This window comes from Ursus americanus, chromosome 21 (assembly GCF_024610735.1).
Source record: "Ursus americanus isolate L20-20 chromosome 21, mUrsAme1.1.p, whole genome shotgun sequence".
Classification (NCBI taxonomy): Eukaryota; Metazoa; Chordata; class Mammalia; order Carnivora; family Ursidae; genus Ursus; species Ursus americanus.
The window spans coordinates 53,688,039-53,704,374 of NC_142147.1; the positions used below are offsets into that span (position 1 = coordinate 53,688,039).

At 44.9% G+C, this 16,336-nt stretch overlaps 1 pseudogene; it reads left to right on the plus strand.

Annotated features, from left to right (window-relative positions):
• The first annotated feature begins 12,866 nt into the window (after positions 1-12,866).
• LOC148108320 (vomeronasal type-1 receptor 3-like) lies at positions 12,867-16,336 on the plus strand (annotated as a pseudogene).

Genomic DNA, 16,336 nt, shown 5'->3' on the forward strand with positions numbered 1-16,336 from the left:
ACTCTGCATATTTATTCATGAATGGTTCTGGGTCAAATAAATTTAATGCCCTAATACTGATCTGATGAAGATTCTTTTATGTGTTGTGATATTTCTAGAATCTAACACTATTTTGCCTACATGAGCTTTAATAATCTTCATTTGTGCACTTTAATGTAACAAGAAAATATGGGATACCCGAAAAATTTAAGGGTATCGCTCCTGTGTTTTTTACATTGTAAGAAACCATAAGAAAAGGGAACCAGAGGTAATAGAGTTATAGATTAATAATTTCTAAAGTATTTTTTTTTCATTGCAAAAATTCTACTGATATAATACAATGGCCAGATCTGCAATTTGGGGGTTTCTCTCTTGGCTTAGTTATGCTACCAAGTGAAAGGAATTTGGGGGGCTTAAGGTTACTAATGCGCTGACCTTATAAAGAGATGTTATCCCAGATTATGTGGTGGATCCAGAGTAATTCTATGAGGCCTCAAAAGAGAGAAGCCAGAGAGATTCAATAGAAGAAGAAATCAGAGATTTGAAGCATAAGAGGGATTGAACAGACTAGTCCTGTCTTTGAAGCTGAAGTGTAGGTGGAGGCGCATGTGGAAACCATAAGAAGGAAATGAACTGTGCCAACAACCTAAAAGATTATGGAAGTGAATTCTTCCCCAGGCTCTGGCGATGGAAGCCCAGGCTGATTGACACCTTGATTTCAGAAGGTGACACTCTGAACAGAGTAACCAGCATGCTTTTGGTCCCCCATGTTTTTGATGTAAGAACTTTTAGAAAATAAATGTGTATTCATCCTTCCTGATGCCTGAGTAATATCCCACCATTTGCATCGACATGGATGGAACTGAAGGAGATGATGCTAAGTGAAATAAGTCAAGGAGAGAAAGGAAATTATCATATGGTTTCACTCATATGTGGAACATAAGGAATAGCACGGAGGACCACAGGGGTAGGGAGGGAAAACTGAATGGGAAGAAATCAGAGAGGGAGACAAACCATGAGAGACTCTGGACTCCGGGAAACAAATTGAGGTTTATAGAAGGGAGGGGTGAATCATTGAACACTACATCAAAAACTAATGATGTACTATACTCTGGCTAACTGAACATAATAAAAAAATAAATAAAAATGTGTATCTTGTTAAACATCTGCTAAGGTTTTATATCAATATAAGAGACTACATATTTATTCCTCCCCACTCCCAAATCACATGATGAAATCTAACCGCCAGTGTGATGACATTTGGAGAGGCAGCTTGGGGAGATGCATAAGTGATAAGGATGAGCTCTTGTGAATGAAAACATTCACCTTGTAAAAATGACCCCAGAGAGCCCCTTCCACCATGAAAGTACACAGGGGTAAGATGGCCACTATGAGCAGGAACTGGGCGCAGGAGATGGTCGTTCTGCAAAGATCTCCCAGGTGATCCTAACGGGAATCCAGGCTCGAGGACAACTTGACCAGACATTGCCTCTCAAAATAGTGTGTTTGTGCATCTCCTGAATTCCTGTTGAAACCCAATCTACTGGAGAACCCCACTCTAAGAAATTGAGATACAGCTGCGGCGGGGCCCATGAATGAGCCTTTTCAACAGTCTCTGGGGGTGCTGATGCTTCTCCCCCCAGAACCGTGTTTCCACAGCATCCGCCCAACACCAGTCCCTCTTTCGGTAGCACTAGAGAAAAAAGCAGGGCACACCTGATCCTCTACACGCTACAATCACATCTCAACATACTGCAGGTTCCTTGCAATTAGCGAATGAAGGGGAAGCAACGGAACCAGGACTGGTGATTCCTGTGGGCAGCGAGGGACTGCTATAACGAAAAGTCTGAGGACCCCATCAGCCAAGGCTGGGTGCGCCGTTGAAGACGCCAGGTTCTGGGCGGGGCGGGCCTTCGTGGGCCGCCTCTGCGCAAGCGCGAGCTGGGGGGAGGGGCGAGTTTCGGCATGTGGGTGTGGCTACTGCCTCCCGGCGCCTGCGCACTTGGGACCAGGGTCAGGTGACCCTCGCGTTTTCCCAGGTGGCTTCGCGCCCACACACGCCCTTCTCTCTTCCGGCGGAAGGACCGATTTAGAGCGGCGGATCTTCCTTCTGCAAGGTTAGTTGCCAGGGAATGTGGGCTGACACTGGTGTGGTAGTGCTTCCGGGCCCAAGGAGGAGGGGGACTGCGTGCTGCGGGCAACTCAGCTCAGAGCTCACAGCTGCTCCGGAGCCTGCATGCACGCGACAGGCAGGTGTGAGTGTCCTGTGAGAGGGAGTGTTTTGGACTAGAGTCTGGTGGCGCCTTTAACCGCGTGTATTCAGTAACGAGTCCCACGACTCTGGTGCCGCCCTCGAGGGCATTCAGATTTTAGGGGACACTGATTTCAGGTCCCGGGGGTGGGGCGAGGGGGTCATACACAGTGTGCCCCATTGGAGCGCATGCGCAAGGTCCTGGGCTGGAAGGAAGTGGGAATGAGGGAAGTCTGGGACCCGCCTGGAGAGGGCAGAACACGTGGTAGTGAGAAGAAGGGTTTGTGCTTCATTTATTTATTTCTTTATTTTTAGGTTTTATTTATTTACTAGAGAGAGAGAGGGCAGGGGAAGGGGCAGAGGAAAAAGGGTTTGTGCTTCAGATTGTGTTTGCACGGAGAGTGCAGTCTAAGCCCTGATCTGTGGGCTTGGGGAAGAACTGGGTCTTGCAGGTGGTGGAGAGGTCTGGTCGAGGGGTCCAGATGTGGGGGGGATCAGGTGTGAACTACAGATCCTGGTCCTGACAAGGGCAGGGTGGGCCGGGAGACCTGGGCGCAGTTGTGAGGTAGGAGAGGTTGCATGTAAGCAGGACCAGCACTGTTGGGAAGCCTTCCCATCTGCAGCCTGGTTGTGGGGCTGAGTCTCCCGACTGTCCAGGTAGGGCACAGTGTTGGCTGCACACAGACTGCCTCACTGTCCACTTGGGGCGCAAGTGTTGGCTGCACACAAAGCACACTGCTTTTGCACTCATCCTCCATGTATCAAGTCCCACTGCTCAGGTACAGACGCTGCTGGAGTAGACCCGAGCTAACAGCCTGTGCATGGATGCCAGACCTCTAGTCAGAGAAGGACAAATACCATATGATCTCATTCATATGTGGAATCTAAGAAGGGAAACAGATGAACATGTGGGAAGGAGAAAAGAAAAGTAGAGAGAGAAACAAGCCACGAGAGACTCTAATGATAGAGAACGGACTGAGGGTGGATGAAGGGACATGGGTGGGGGAAGGGCTAGATGGGTGATAGGTATTAAAGAGGGCACTTGTGATCAGCACCAGGTGTCATATGTAATGATGAATCACTAAATTCTCCTCCAGTAACTAATATTGTTCTGTATGTTAACTAAAGTCTTAATAAAAACAAAACCAAAAAAATCAGTCTACATAAAAACACTCAATTCCTTGAAGAAGTGGTCCCTAATATAGGCTAGGGAAGGGAGAATATGAGGTGAGTCTTCAATGTGTTGATTCAGAAAATAAAGAAAGGCAGTCATTGCTGGGATATGGGAGCAGGAGGAAATGGAGATTACAGCTGCCCCTGGAACAAAATGGGGGTTGGGGTGCCCATCCCTTTTTCAGTCAAAACCTGCATATAAGTTTTGACTCCCCAGACACTTAACTACTAATACCTACTGTTGATCAGAAGCCTTACAGATAACAGTCGGTTAACACATACTATATGTTCAGTGTATTGTAGTCTGTGTGTATTCTTTTTTTTTTTTTTTTTAAAGATTTTATTTATTAATTTGACACAGAGAGACAGCCAGCGAGAGAGGGAACACAAGCAGGGGAAGTGGGAGAGGAAGAAGCAGGCTCCTAGCGGAGGAGCCTGATGTGGGGCTCGATCCCAGAACGCTGGGATCACGCCCCGAGCCGAAGGCAGACGCTTAACGACTGCGCCACCCAGGCGCCCCAGTCTGTGTGTATTCTTATGATAAAGTAAGCTAGAGAAAAGAAAATGTTAAAATTATACGAGAAAATAGTTTACAGTATTGATCTCTAAAAATTCCACATGTGAGTGGACTGGCGTCCTTCAGACTAGGGTTGTTCAGGGGTCATCTGTATTGCTTAATGGTGCTAGTTTTCTGTGTAGGATGATGAAGTAGGTAGTGGTGATGGTTGTACAACATTGTGAATGTGTGAAATGCTAATGTGTTGTACACTCTGAAATGGTGGTGCATTTTATGTTCTGTATATTTTAACTTGTGATAACAAACAACACTCGATGGGATGTAGCCAGGGTGAAGAACCTCCAGCAGACAAATTTGGAATAATTTGCGCAGCAAAAAATATATATAGTAATATGTCACTGCAAAGAGGAAGGAAATCTTGAATTGTGTCTACTGTGATAATAGACATAGGGAAGGGAAAAAGGAAACCTCTCCTTTACACAGGATTGCTAAGTAATACACATATAAAGGCAGTGGGAGGGTCACTGCAAGGGTGGTTCAATATCACAAGTCAACATGATACACCACATTAGTAAAAGAGGGATTAAGAACCATATGATCCTCTCAACAGATGCAGAAGAGGCATTTGACAAAGTACAATATCCATTCTTTTTTTTTTTTTAAGATTTTATTTATTTATTTGACGGAGACAGCCAGCGAGAGAGAGAACACAAGCAGGGGGAGTGGGAGAGGAAGAATCAGGCTCCCAGCAGAGGAGCCTGATGTGGGGCTTGATCCCAGAATGCTGGGATCACGCCCTGAGCCAAAGGCAGACGCTTAACGACTGCGCCACCCAGGCGCCCCTACAATATCCATTCTTGATAAAAACCCCAACAAAGTAGGGATAGAGGGAACATGCCTCTATATCATAAAGGCCATATACAGAAAAACCCACAGCTAATATCATCCTCATGGGCAAAAACTGAGAGCCTTTCCTCTACATTCAGGAGCAATACAGGAATGTCTACTCTCACCACTGATTTAACATAGTACTGGAAGTCCTGTCTTAGCATCAGAGAACAAAGAGAAATAAAAGGCATCCAGAGTGGCAAGGAATAAGCCAAACTTCCCTATTGGCAGATGACATGATACTCTATAGAAAACTGAAAAGACTCCACTAAGAAATTGCTAGAACCAATACACGAATTCACTAAAGTCACAGAAGACAAAATCAACATAGAGAAGTTGTATTTCTCTATACCAACATTGAAGCACCAGGAAAAGAAATTAAGGGATTGATCCCATTTACAATAGCACCGAAAACCGTAAGATACCTAGGAATAAACCTAACTGAAAAGGTAAAAGATCTGTACTCTGAAAACTGTGAAACACTGATAAAAGAAGTTGAAGATGACTCAAAGAAATGGAAAAGCATTCCATGTTCATGGATTGGAAGAATAATTATTGTTAAAATTTTATATTACTGAAAGCAATCTACACATTTAATGCAAACCGTATCAAAATACCATCAGTGTTTTTCACAGAGCTAGAACAATCAATCCTCAAATTTGTATGGATCCACAAAAGACCCTGAATAGCCAAAGCAATCTTGAAAAACCAAACCAAACAAAAGCTGGGGGCATCACTATTCCAAACTTCAAGTTATATTACAAAGCTATAGTGATCAAGACTGTATGGTACTGGCACAAACACACACACATAGATCAATGGGGCAGAAAAACAACCCAGAAATTAACCCACAACTACATGGTCAACTAATCTTCACCAAAGCAAGAAAGGGTATTCAATGCGAAAAAGACAGCCTCTTCAATAAATGGTGTTGAGAAAACTGGAGAGCAACATGCCAAAGAACGAAACTGGACCACTTTCTTACAGCATACACAAAAATAAAATCAAAATGGTTGAAAGACCTAAATGTGAGACAGGAAACCACTGAAATCCTATGGGAGCACACAGGCAGTAACCTCTTTGACCTTGCCCATAGCAACTTCTTACTAGATACCTTGCTAGAGGCAAGGGAAACAAAAGCAAAAATAAACTACTGGAACTTCATCAAGATAAAATGCTTCTGCAGAGCAAAGGAGCCAATCAATAAAACTAAAAGGCAACCTTCAGAATGTGAGAAGAGTTTGCAAATGACCTGTCTGGTAAGGGTTAGTATCCAAAAAATTTGTATAGAACTTATCGAACTCAACAACTAAAACACAAGTAATCCAGTTAAAAAATGGGCAGAAGACGTGGGTAGACATTTTTCCAAAGAAGACATACACATGACTAACAGACACATGAAAAGATGCTCAACATCACTCAACATCAGGGAAATACAATGAAAATGACAATGAGCTATCACCTCACACCTGTAGGAATGACTAAAATTTACAACACGGGAAACAACAAGTGTTGGTTAGGAAGCATAGAAAGGGGAGCCCTCTTACTCTGCTGGGAATGCAAACTGGTGCAGCCACTCTGGAGAACAGTGTGGTGGTTCCTCAAAAAGCTAAAAATAGAACTACCTTATGATCAAGCAATTGCACTTCTAGATATTTACCCAAAGGATACAAAAATAGCGATTGCAAGGGATATATGCACCCCTACGTTTATAGCAGCATTATCAACAATAGCCAAATTACAGAAAGGGACCAAATGTCTATCAGTTGATGAATGGATAAAGAAGATGTGGTAAATATATACAATGGCATATCACTCAGCCATAAAAAAGAATGAAATCTTGCCATTTATAATGACATGGATAGAGCTAGAGTGTATTACGCTAAATGAAAAAAGAGAAAGACAAATACCATCTGATTTCACTCATATGTGGAATTTAAGAAAGAAAACAGATGAACATATAGGAAGGGGGAAAAGAAAAAAAGGAGAGCGTGAAACAGCCACAAGAGACTCTTAAAGATAGAGAACAAACAGGGTTGATGGAGGGAGGTGGGTGGGGGATGGACTAGATGGGTGATGAGTATTAAAGAGGGCACTTGTTTTTTTATTTTGTTTTATGTTTTTGTTTTTTTATTTGATAGAGTACACAAGTAGGCAGAGTGGCAGGCAGAGGGAGATGGAGAAGCAGGCTCCCTGCTGAGCAGAGAGCCGGATGTGGGGCTTGATCTCAGGACTCCGGGATCATGACCTGAACCAAAGGCAGATGCTTAACCTACTGAGCCACCCAGGTGCCCTGAGGGCACTTGGTTTGATGAGCACTGGTGTTGTATGTCATGATGAATCACTAAATTCTGTTCCTGAAACCAATATTGCAATGCATGTTAACTAACTGGAATTTAATTAAAAACTTGAAGAAAAGGTAGTAGAATGTTGCAACCATCATCTGATAACTGACTCAAATAAAAATCATCAGTAGATGCTAAAATACTTAGATGAGAGGTAAGTTGTTCAAGCAATGTCAAAATTATCACTCCAGGGACACCTGGGTGACTCAGTCCATTAAGCTCCAACTCTTGGTTTCAGGTCAGGTCACAATCTCAGAGTCATGAGATCAAGCCCCAAGTCAGGGTCCACACTCAGCTTTGAGTCTTTTGGGATCCTCTCTCCTCCTCTGTCCCTCTCCCTACTTGCACATGGGCTCTCACTTCCTCTCAAATAAAATCTTTTAAAAAATAAAAAATGTATTACTCCAGCAATTACTTATTAATGAAGCAGGGGAAAAGCACCTTGAAAACGAACAGGTCTAGTAGATGGCATCATAACCAAGTGAGAAAACTTAATCAGTGATAATAGAAGATGCTTATAACCTTTGCCTCTGAGGTGTTGCCCTTAGTCTTTTCATTCCCACTGTCTTCCCGGCTGACTTCATCACCCACACCCATTGTGTTTCCCTAACACCATTATCCCCCCAGCGAGGTTTCAGCTCCCCTTCCACCCTCAATCTTTGTCCTGGACCACTAACCATGTCCACCATATCTATACTCCAAGAACATAGTGTCATCACATATTTGTTGTTGTCTTTCATATCGATGCTATTTCAAGGTTCCAGCTACAAAGCAGTCAGTTCCCCCTGTTAAGCAGCTGATCAACCCACGCCCTAACCATTTCCCTCACTGGGCTCACACAAGCTGAGCCACTTTGCAGCAGGTGTGACCACCCAGGGTGAGGTACCAGACAACGAGGGACAGCTTTACATTCTGGAACCTGTGAAATGTATCAAACCAGCCAGTTCAGTGGGAACTCTAGGGAATTAGCTCCCCTCACTCTGTGTCCATACATAAACTGCTGCTGTAGCTCTAGCTTGCTGTTACCCTGTCCCCACGTACAGTCCCCTCCCCACAGTGTGGCGCTGCCTGGCATCCCCTCCTCTTTGGAGCTGTTAGTAATAAAGAGTTCTGCTTTCATCTGTCCACGTGTTGTAGTGTTGTGTCCCACCGTCAACTAACCTTTAAATCCTACAAAATGTACGTTTCCTCCCTTCTGTTCTCTAAGCCCACATGGACATGAATTGTCCTGGGCTTTCCCACCCTTCCCCTTACTATTGCTGATGATCTGCCTTCCCCATTTTTCCCCTTGTTCTTATGACCAGCGTGCCCTTAGGCCCCCAAACTAATATCTGTGTGTTACACCCTTAACTTCCGTGCACATTGTCCCCTTGTGTCCTTAAGCCCTGCAGTGCACTTGAAACATAGCGCACCCTTTAAGCCCTGTGTGCCTTTTTATCTTGCATACTCTCTCACCTCCCACTCTCTGTATTCCTGTTAGGAATTGAATTGTGTATCCCAGAATTCATATTTCATAGCCCTAATACCTACAACATCAGAGTGTGGAGATGAGGCCTTCAGAGAGATGATTAGGTTAAAAATGAGGCCGTTGCAGGGCACCCTAATACAGTATGACTGGTGTCCTTACAAGAAGAGGAAGTTAGGAAACAGCAGCAACGCAGATGTACAAGGCCAGAAAAAGGCCGTGTGAACAACACACAGGGAGAAGGTGGCCATGTTCAAGGAAGGAGAGAGGCCTCAGAAGAAACCAGCCTGGTGACACCTAGATCTTGGATTTGTCACCTAAAAACTCTGAGGAAATAAGTTTCTGTGGTTTATGCCATCCTTTGCACTCTTCCCCTCTGCCTGTGTTCTCCTGCTGTGTGACGACTCATGAACTGCCATTCGCCACCAAATTTTTCACCACACCCTGCATTGCCAGAGCCAGAGCTCAGAGAAGTTCTGAAATGCTGCGCATTGAAAATGTGTTCCTGGGATGTGCAGTTGGAAGAGTGCAGTTGCAGACATGGCTCCTCTTTCTTGCATTTACAGTCTTGGACACGTGAAAAGAATGACTTGATGCAGACATTTTTCTGAGAAGCATACACCTGGTGACTTTATGAGGATTTTTGTGAAATTAAGTAGGACAGTAGTGTTCGGGTGTGCATTGCAAGTGTGTATCAATGTGAGTGTGAGTCTGTGTGTGGTCGGTGCGCATGAGTTTTGTGGGTGTGAGTCTGTATATGCCAGAATGGGAAGGACTGTATGTGAGTGTGTATTTCTGTGTGTTTGAGTCGTGAGTGTGTGTACTGTGTGTGTGTGTATGTGCGCGTGTGCATGAGTGTGTCAACATTTACATGCATGTTCTTGTGTTTGCAGAATGAGTTGACAGCCATATGGGTCTATTCCTATACTAAGATATTGGTTGAGTAGGGGGGATATAGGGAAATTTTAGCAAAATTTAACAGAGGTCTGTCGTTTACCATCGCACCCTAGAAGATAATCTCCACCCCTTGGACTGTCATGCTCATAGTATTGCCTTTGTTTATCTCAGGGCATGGCCACCAGACAGTCTGGTAATGAGTTATGATGGGACCTTGGGCCATGCAGCATTAGATCCGCTTCTGGAGGGGCTGAACACGAGAGATAACAGCCGGACTTCCCTAAAACAGGAGAATAAACACCAGCTATCCAGTCAGTACATGATTGAACTCCAGTAAAAAGCGTAAGCACCTAGGTTTGGGTGAACATCCCTGGTGGCAGTATGCTATGAGGATTGTCAAATATTGGTGTCTGGAGAGTAAAACATCCGTCACTTCATAGAGGGGACACTGGAACTCTGCTTTCATACTTTTCCTGGACTCTACCCCATACACTTCTTCCCTGTCTGGTATTAATCTGTATCCTGTCCTTTCAGATGCAGATTAATAAACCATAGTGGTGAGTACAACAGCTCTCAGTGACTTCTGTGAGTCCTGGAGAATTCTGAAAACTGTGCGTGGTTTTAGGAACCCTGAACTTGAGTTGGTATCAGAAGTCGATGTGGTCCCATTGAACATTAAAAAAAAAAAAAAAAGATGTGGTCCGGTCGGCTAAAATTAACAACCCGGGAAACAACAGGTGTTGGTGAAGATGTGAAGAAAGGGGAACCCTCTTATACTGTTGGTGGGAATGCAAACCGCTACATCCACTGTGGAAGACAGTATGGAGGTTCCTCAAGAAGTTAAAAAGAGAACTACTCTATCACCCAGCAGTAGCACTACTGGGTATTTATCCAGAGGCTACAAATATAGTGATTCAGAGGGGCACATGCACCCCAATGTTTATAGCAGTAATATCCACAAGAGCCAAACTATGGAAAGAGCCCAGATGTCCATGGACAGATGAATGGGTAAGGATGATGTGGTATATACATACAGAATGGAATATTACTCAGCCATCAAAAATCCCCTAAATCTTGCCATTTGCAACAACATGGATGGAACTAGAGGGTATTAAGCTAAGCGAAGTAAGTCAGAGAAAGACAAACACCATAAGATTTCACTCATGTGGATTTTAAGAAACAAAACAGATGAACATAGGGGAAGGGAAGGAAAATAAGATGAAAACAGAGAGGGAGGTAAGCCATTAAGAGACTCTTATCTATAGGAAACAAACTGAGGGTGGCTGGAGGGGTGGTGGGTAGGGGAATGGGGTAATTGGGTGATGGGCATTAAGGAGGGCACTTGATGTAATGAGCACTGGGTGTTATAGGCAACTAATGAATCACTAAGTTCTATCTCTGATGAGTAGGGGGGATATAGGGAAAATTTAGCAAAATTTAAGAGGTCTGTCTGTTAACTAAATTGAATTTAAGTTAAAAAAAAAAAAAACTAGGTGTGGTGCTAGGTGGACTGTGGTTCCTCCAACTTCTCACATGGATGAAAAACCCTCACAGGGGTGGGGCGCCTGGGTGGCTCAGTCGTTAAGCGTCTGCCTTTGGCTCAGGGCGTGATCCCGGCGTTGTGGGATCGAGTCCCACATCGGGCTCCTCTGCTATGAGCCTGCTTCTTCCTCTCCCACTCCCCCTGCTTGTGTTCCCTCTCTCGCTGGCTGTCTGTATCTCTGTCAAATGAATAAATAAAATCTTTAAAAAAAAAAAAAGAAAAAGAAAAACCCTCACAGGGAGATGGATAGTGGACCTTGTTGAGATCGTATTTGTCTTTTGGTAAAGCCATAGCAGTGACTTTTGGCTCATAAATGTTATATATCTTCATTAATTAAATGGGCAGCAAGGGCTCCCTATTGAAAAGTAGCAAAGGTAAGTGTAAGGACCTCTGGTAACCGCTCAGTGCTGTTGACTTGAGAGAGAGTGATTGGCTTCTCTGATCGTTAGAAGAATGGCAGAATCTGCTTGTTGAATCATCGAATCCTGTTACTTTTATTTCTGAGGGACACGAACATCACTCTTTCTCATGAGGATACTATTTTAGACTTCCTATCATTGCTAGGGTCAACGTTAGTAAACTCACTTGCTAGGATATTTGCATGTTATTTCCAGTTTAATTTGCATGCAGTTAGAAAAATGATTACCATGATTTCTTTTTTTTTTTTTTTTAGGATTTTATTTATTTATTCAACAGAGAGAGAGACAGCCAGCGAGAGAGGGAACACAAGCAGGGGAAGTGGGAGAGGAAGAAGCAGGCTCATAGCGGAGGAGCCTGATGTGGGGCTCGATCCCATAACACCGGGATCACGCCCTGAGCCGAAGGCAGACGCTTAACCGCTGTGCCACCCAGGCGCCCTACCATGATTTCTAACATAAATTGTTGGTATGTTCTGGAGCGCCTGGTTGGCTCAGTCAGTTAAGTGTCCAACTCTTGATTTTAGCTCAGGTCATGATCTCAGGGTCACAAGATCGAGCTCAGCACATAGTCTGCTTCTCTTCCTTCTGCTCTTCCCCGTTTGCTTTCTCTCTCTCTGTCTCAAATAAATAGATAAATTAAATTAAATCTTTAAAAAAATTACTGGCACGTTCTCCCTTTTATCTCATTAGAAATTCTTGTTGGACCCTGTCTGATTCCACGTATTTTCTAAATTCTTAAGTAACGATGCAGCTTAGCAGACTGAACTAAGAATGAACTAGATTTTTAGTGGAAGAACTTCTCAGGGAATCAGGGACACCTGCGAGACACACACGTCTCACTGCCAGCCCCTTCAGTATTTACTGCCCCTTCCATGTGAGACCCTATCTGCCATCAGGGATCATGAAAAAGTAGGAGCCTGTCTTAAACTAGACAACAGTCTCTTTGGAGATACTCACAAACTTGTAATTGGTTTTGGTAATTAGCAGTGGGAGAAAGTTTTTCAGAAATACCGTCAGCTACTGAAGCCTCCGCTGTCATTGCCACCACATGTGAAATGATAATTGCAATCCTGAGGGGAGGGGAGGGAAAGCCTTCTCTCAGGGTCTGGCTGCCACCCTCCCTTACATGTACTGGCTGCCGTGACCTTCACACCGAGCCCCATCCTTCCTCCAGAAGGAGTCCAGTGAGTATTTTCTATTGCAGCCTGAGAGTCCGAGCCTGTAAGGAAGGACGTCTGAGTAAGTGTTCACATCTGGAGAAGGGATTCTGTGGGTTGGAACAGATTCAGGCAAAGCTTAACAGGATGCAGACTTCTTTTGTATGTTCGGAGGGTGAGCAGGGGAGTGTCCATTAGCACCACCTGCCTCTTGAGAGTGTTCCAGACCATCATGATCAGCCCCATGAACTCCTGTTGGAAGGATCTTAAAGTGAAAGCCCCAGAGTATGTTGGCTTCTCCATCTCCCTCTGCTGGATCATGCACATGTTTGTAAATTTAATTTTTCATGTGTATTTGTTACATGTGTCTGATAAATGGAGCATGAGGAACATCACAAAGGAGATTTACGGTACCGTTTCACTGTAGCTCATGAGACAGTCACAGCCCCGCTCTATGCCCTGTTGATGATAATCTCCGAATTTTTATTTTCTGGGCTCATGATCTGGGCCAGTGGCTCCATGGTTTTCATCCTGCACAGGCATAGGCAGCGGGTCCAGCACGTTCACAGGCCTAATAACGTCTCCCCCAGACCCTCTGCTGAGTCCAGAGCCACCCAGAGCATCCTTGGCCTGGTGACCACCTTTGTGTCTTTTTACTTCCTCTCCTCCATCTTTCATGCATGTGTTGCTCTTATAATCCCAGATGGTGGCTGGTGAACACCACCGCAGTGATTTCTGTGTGTTATCCAGATGTCAGCCCCTTTCTGTTCATGAGGCAAGACTTGATTATATGCAGGCTCTGCTTTTCCTGGATAAGGAACATAAAATCCTTTAATCATACCAGAAAAAAATAGGTTGTATGTTTTTGTACAGTATCCTGTTGTTAATTCATCCGTCATTCTGGAAAAGTCAACCGTGAGTGTAAGGAGGAGCCACATGCCATTCAAAGGAGGACACTGAGGCATGTTGGTGTGTCGTCGGCCACGTCAGCATGGGACACGTGGGCAGAGTGGAGGTGAATACAGCAGCTTGGCCTCATTCTGATGCCTAGCATCCTGAAAACAGTAGTTTAATCAAATGGTTTTTGAGTGAAATTGAGTGGATTTGATGCTGGCTCCACAGTGAGGTGAACCCGAGTGGTTTCCCAGCAGTGTACTCGTGGGCGTATCCCGTAAGCGTGAATACAGTCAGGTAGCGAGGGCTGGAGCCTGCTGGGAGGCAGTTCTGCATGGATTCCTATGCATGTGCAGGTCTTCCGGGCAATGGCATGGGCAGCTTTTATTGTGGACTGTAGTTCATCAATGTTCTATAAAAAAAAGCCTTAGATTGTAGGGAGACTGTTGCGTTTCGGGGAGAGGACAGATTTGTTTCCCGTACAGGGAACAACAGACTCTAGCTAAGGAATAGCAACACCTAAGGCAACAAGAATTTTAGAAGTTCAGGGAAGAAGTTAAGGCTGAGAGGTGCCCTGACCCTTAGCTAACATTAAGAGAAGACCTAAGACGTGGAAACCCTTCAGAAGGTACATGGGTATCAGGAGCCACTAAGGGCTCCAGTAACCACACCATACTCTGCTCCACCATGAATGCTGGTTGCCAGTGTAATAGGAAATTTATTTTTAACAAGCTGTGTTTTTTTTTAAGATTTTATTTATTTATTAGAAAGAACACAAGCAGGGAGGGGGAGGCATGGCAGAGGGAGACGGTGAAGCAGACTCCCCACTGAGCAGGGACCTGGACGTGGGACTTGATGCCAGGATCCCGAGATCATGACCTGAGCTGAAGGCAGACACTTAACTGACTGAGCCTCCTGGGTGCCCCACAAGCTGGTTCGATGGCGAGTTGAAGCTAAATCTGGAGGGAGAGTCCCAGCACCAGTTGAAAGTGGTTCCACTACAGTGCCCTCCTCAGCAGCTCGGCTTTTAATGTCACACTGGCTCGTCTCCAGACCGTGTTGGGTAGAAACCTGCTAGCATCGCAGGTGCTGTTAGAGCCCTGTGGAGGGCTGAGGGAACACCCCGTGTAGTTGGATCCCAGTACCCCAAAGGCTCCAAAGTTTCAGGATGAGAATTCAGTCCCAATTGAAGGGACAGATGATTGTACAAGATTGAAATCAGGATGATATTAAGGACAGAATGCAGAGCTAGGATCCCCCATTCCAGAGGGAAGAGTTTCCACGATCCTTTCAAACATAAAGCAGAAATATTTGAGCACAAAATAATCCATTCCTGCGGTGGAAAGGGCAAGCTCGGGCATATGTATCAGTGACTTCACTCCAGGAGAGCAAAGACTGGAAATTCCTTTTCAAAAAGCCATGTCAGAGTCAGCCTCTGAAGAAGTCCAAATCCACTCACAGCCAGAGCTCTCATTGTGAACAGTAGGGATAGTGAAACCTAGGAGAGCCAGACAGCCCTTGGCCAGTCTTAGGGAAGAAGCAAGTGCACACTTGAACTGCAGACATCGGAGGAGGACAGCTCAGCAGGGGCTCCAGGGCAAGGGAGAGACCACAAACAGACTCATCAGTGACCAGAAGCCTCCCTCTTACCTCGAGCCGGGGACAGTGATGAGTGCTACCTCCAGCATCCAAAAGGCCACCTCCGAGAGCCAGAGATTTCCCCTCTCTATAGGATCTGTCTCTCTCTGTCTCATGTCAGCCCATGGCTTCACTGGGGACCTAGAATCGCACATCCAGTCTGGGGATAGAGCCGCAGGAAAGAGAGGAGGGGAGAAATTGTTCAGAACAGGAAAGAAGGTCCCACAGTACCTGTTTTCTTTTCTGACAAATGCTCTGTTCTAATTGTGGTTTTTTTTTAAATCTGACTTTGTGTTCCTGTATTTGGAATCTGTTCATCACAGGGCCTATTCCATTTACTTTATTTTCTGTATTCTTGGTGCTCTGACATTTGTGACCTTGCTTGTGAGCGAGAGGCTGCCTCTCCCATGACTAACCAGTTCATACAGATAGGAGAGGGCTTTACAAGGGCACCCCCCTTTTTATGCAGACTTACGAAAAGAGTCCAAACCCCCCAACATCTCTTTTTCAAGGTCTGACACACTAAGCCAATATTTCCACTGCCCAAAATCAACCCAGGACCAGGTACCAGACAATCAGGGACAGCCAGGGCCCACTCGCCGGTTCTAGGTTGTTCATCCTGCCCTGCCTTGTCTTTCCTCAAAACACTGCAATAAAGGCTCCGACTGGGCTTTCCCCTCTCCTGCTTCTGCTTCCTGGCCAACATGTGATGTTTTCCCGGTGTTGCTCTATGGGATGCCGCAGCCTAGAATTCGAGGTCAAAGTAAAGACAGGTTTGGTTTCTCCTGAGGTCTCCCTCTTTGGCTTGCAGGTGGCCACCTTTTCACTTTTTCCTCCAAGGTTTTTCCTCTGGTTCCACACAGATTCGGGTGTTTCTCTGTATGTCCAAATTCTCTTTCATCATGAGGATACCAGTCATTGGTTTAAGGATCACCCAGTTGGCCTAATTTAAATTTAATCACTCCTTTAAAGGTCCTATCTCCCAATACATTCTTATGGTGAAGTTCTTGGGGCTAATCTTTCACCGCATATGAATTTGGTGGGTGGACAACGTTCAACGCATAACACTCAGCCCTTTGGGTTTCCAAAATTTACATTGTTCTCACTTGCACAATACCTTTACTCAATCCTGACAGCCCTGAGGTCTTAACCCTTTCCAGCTTCAAGTGA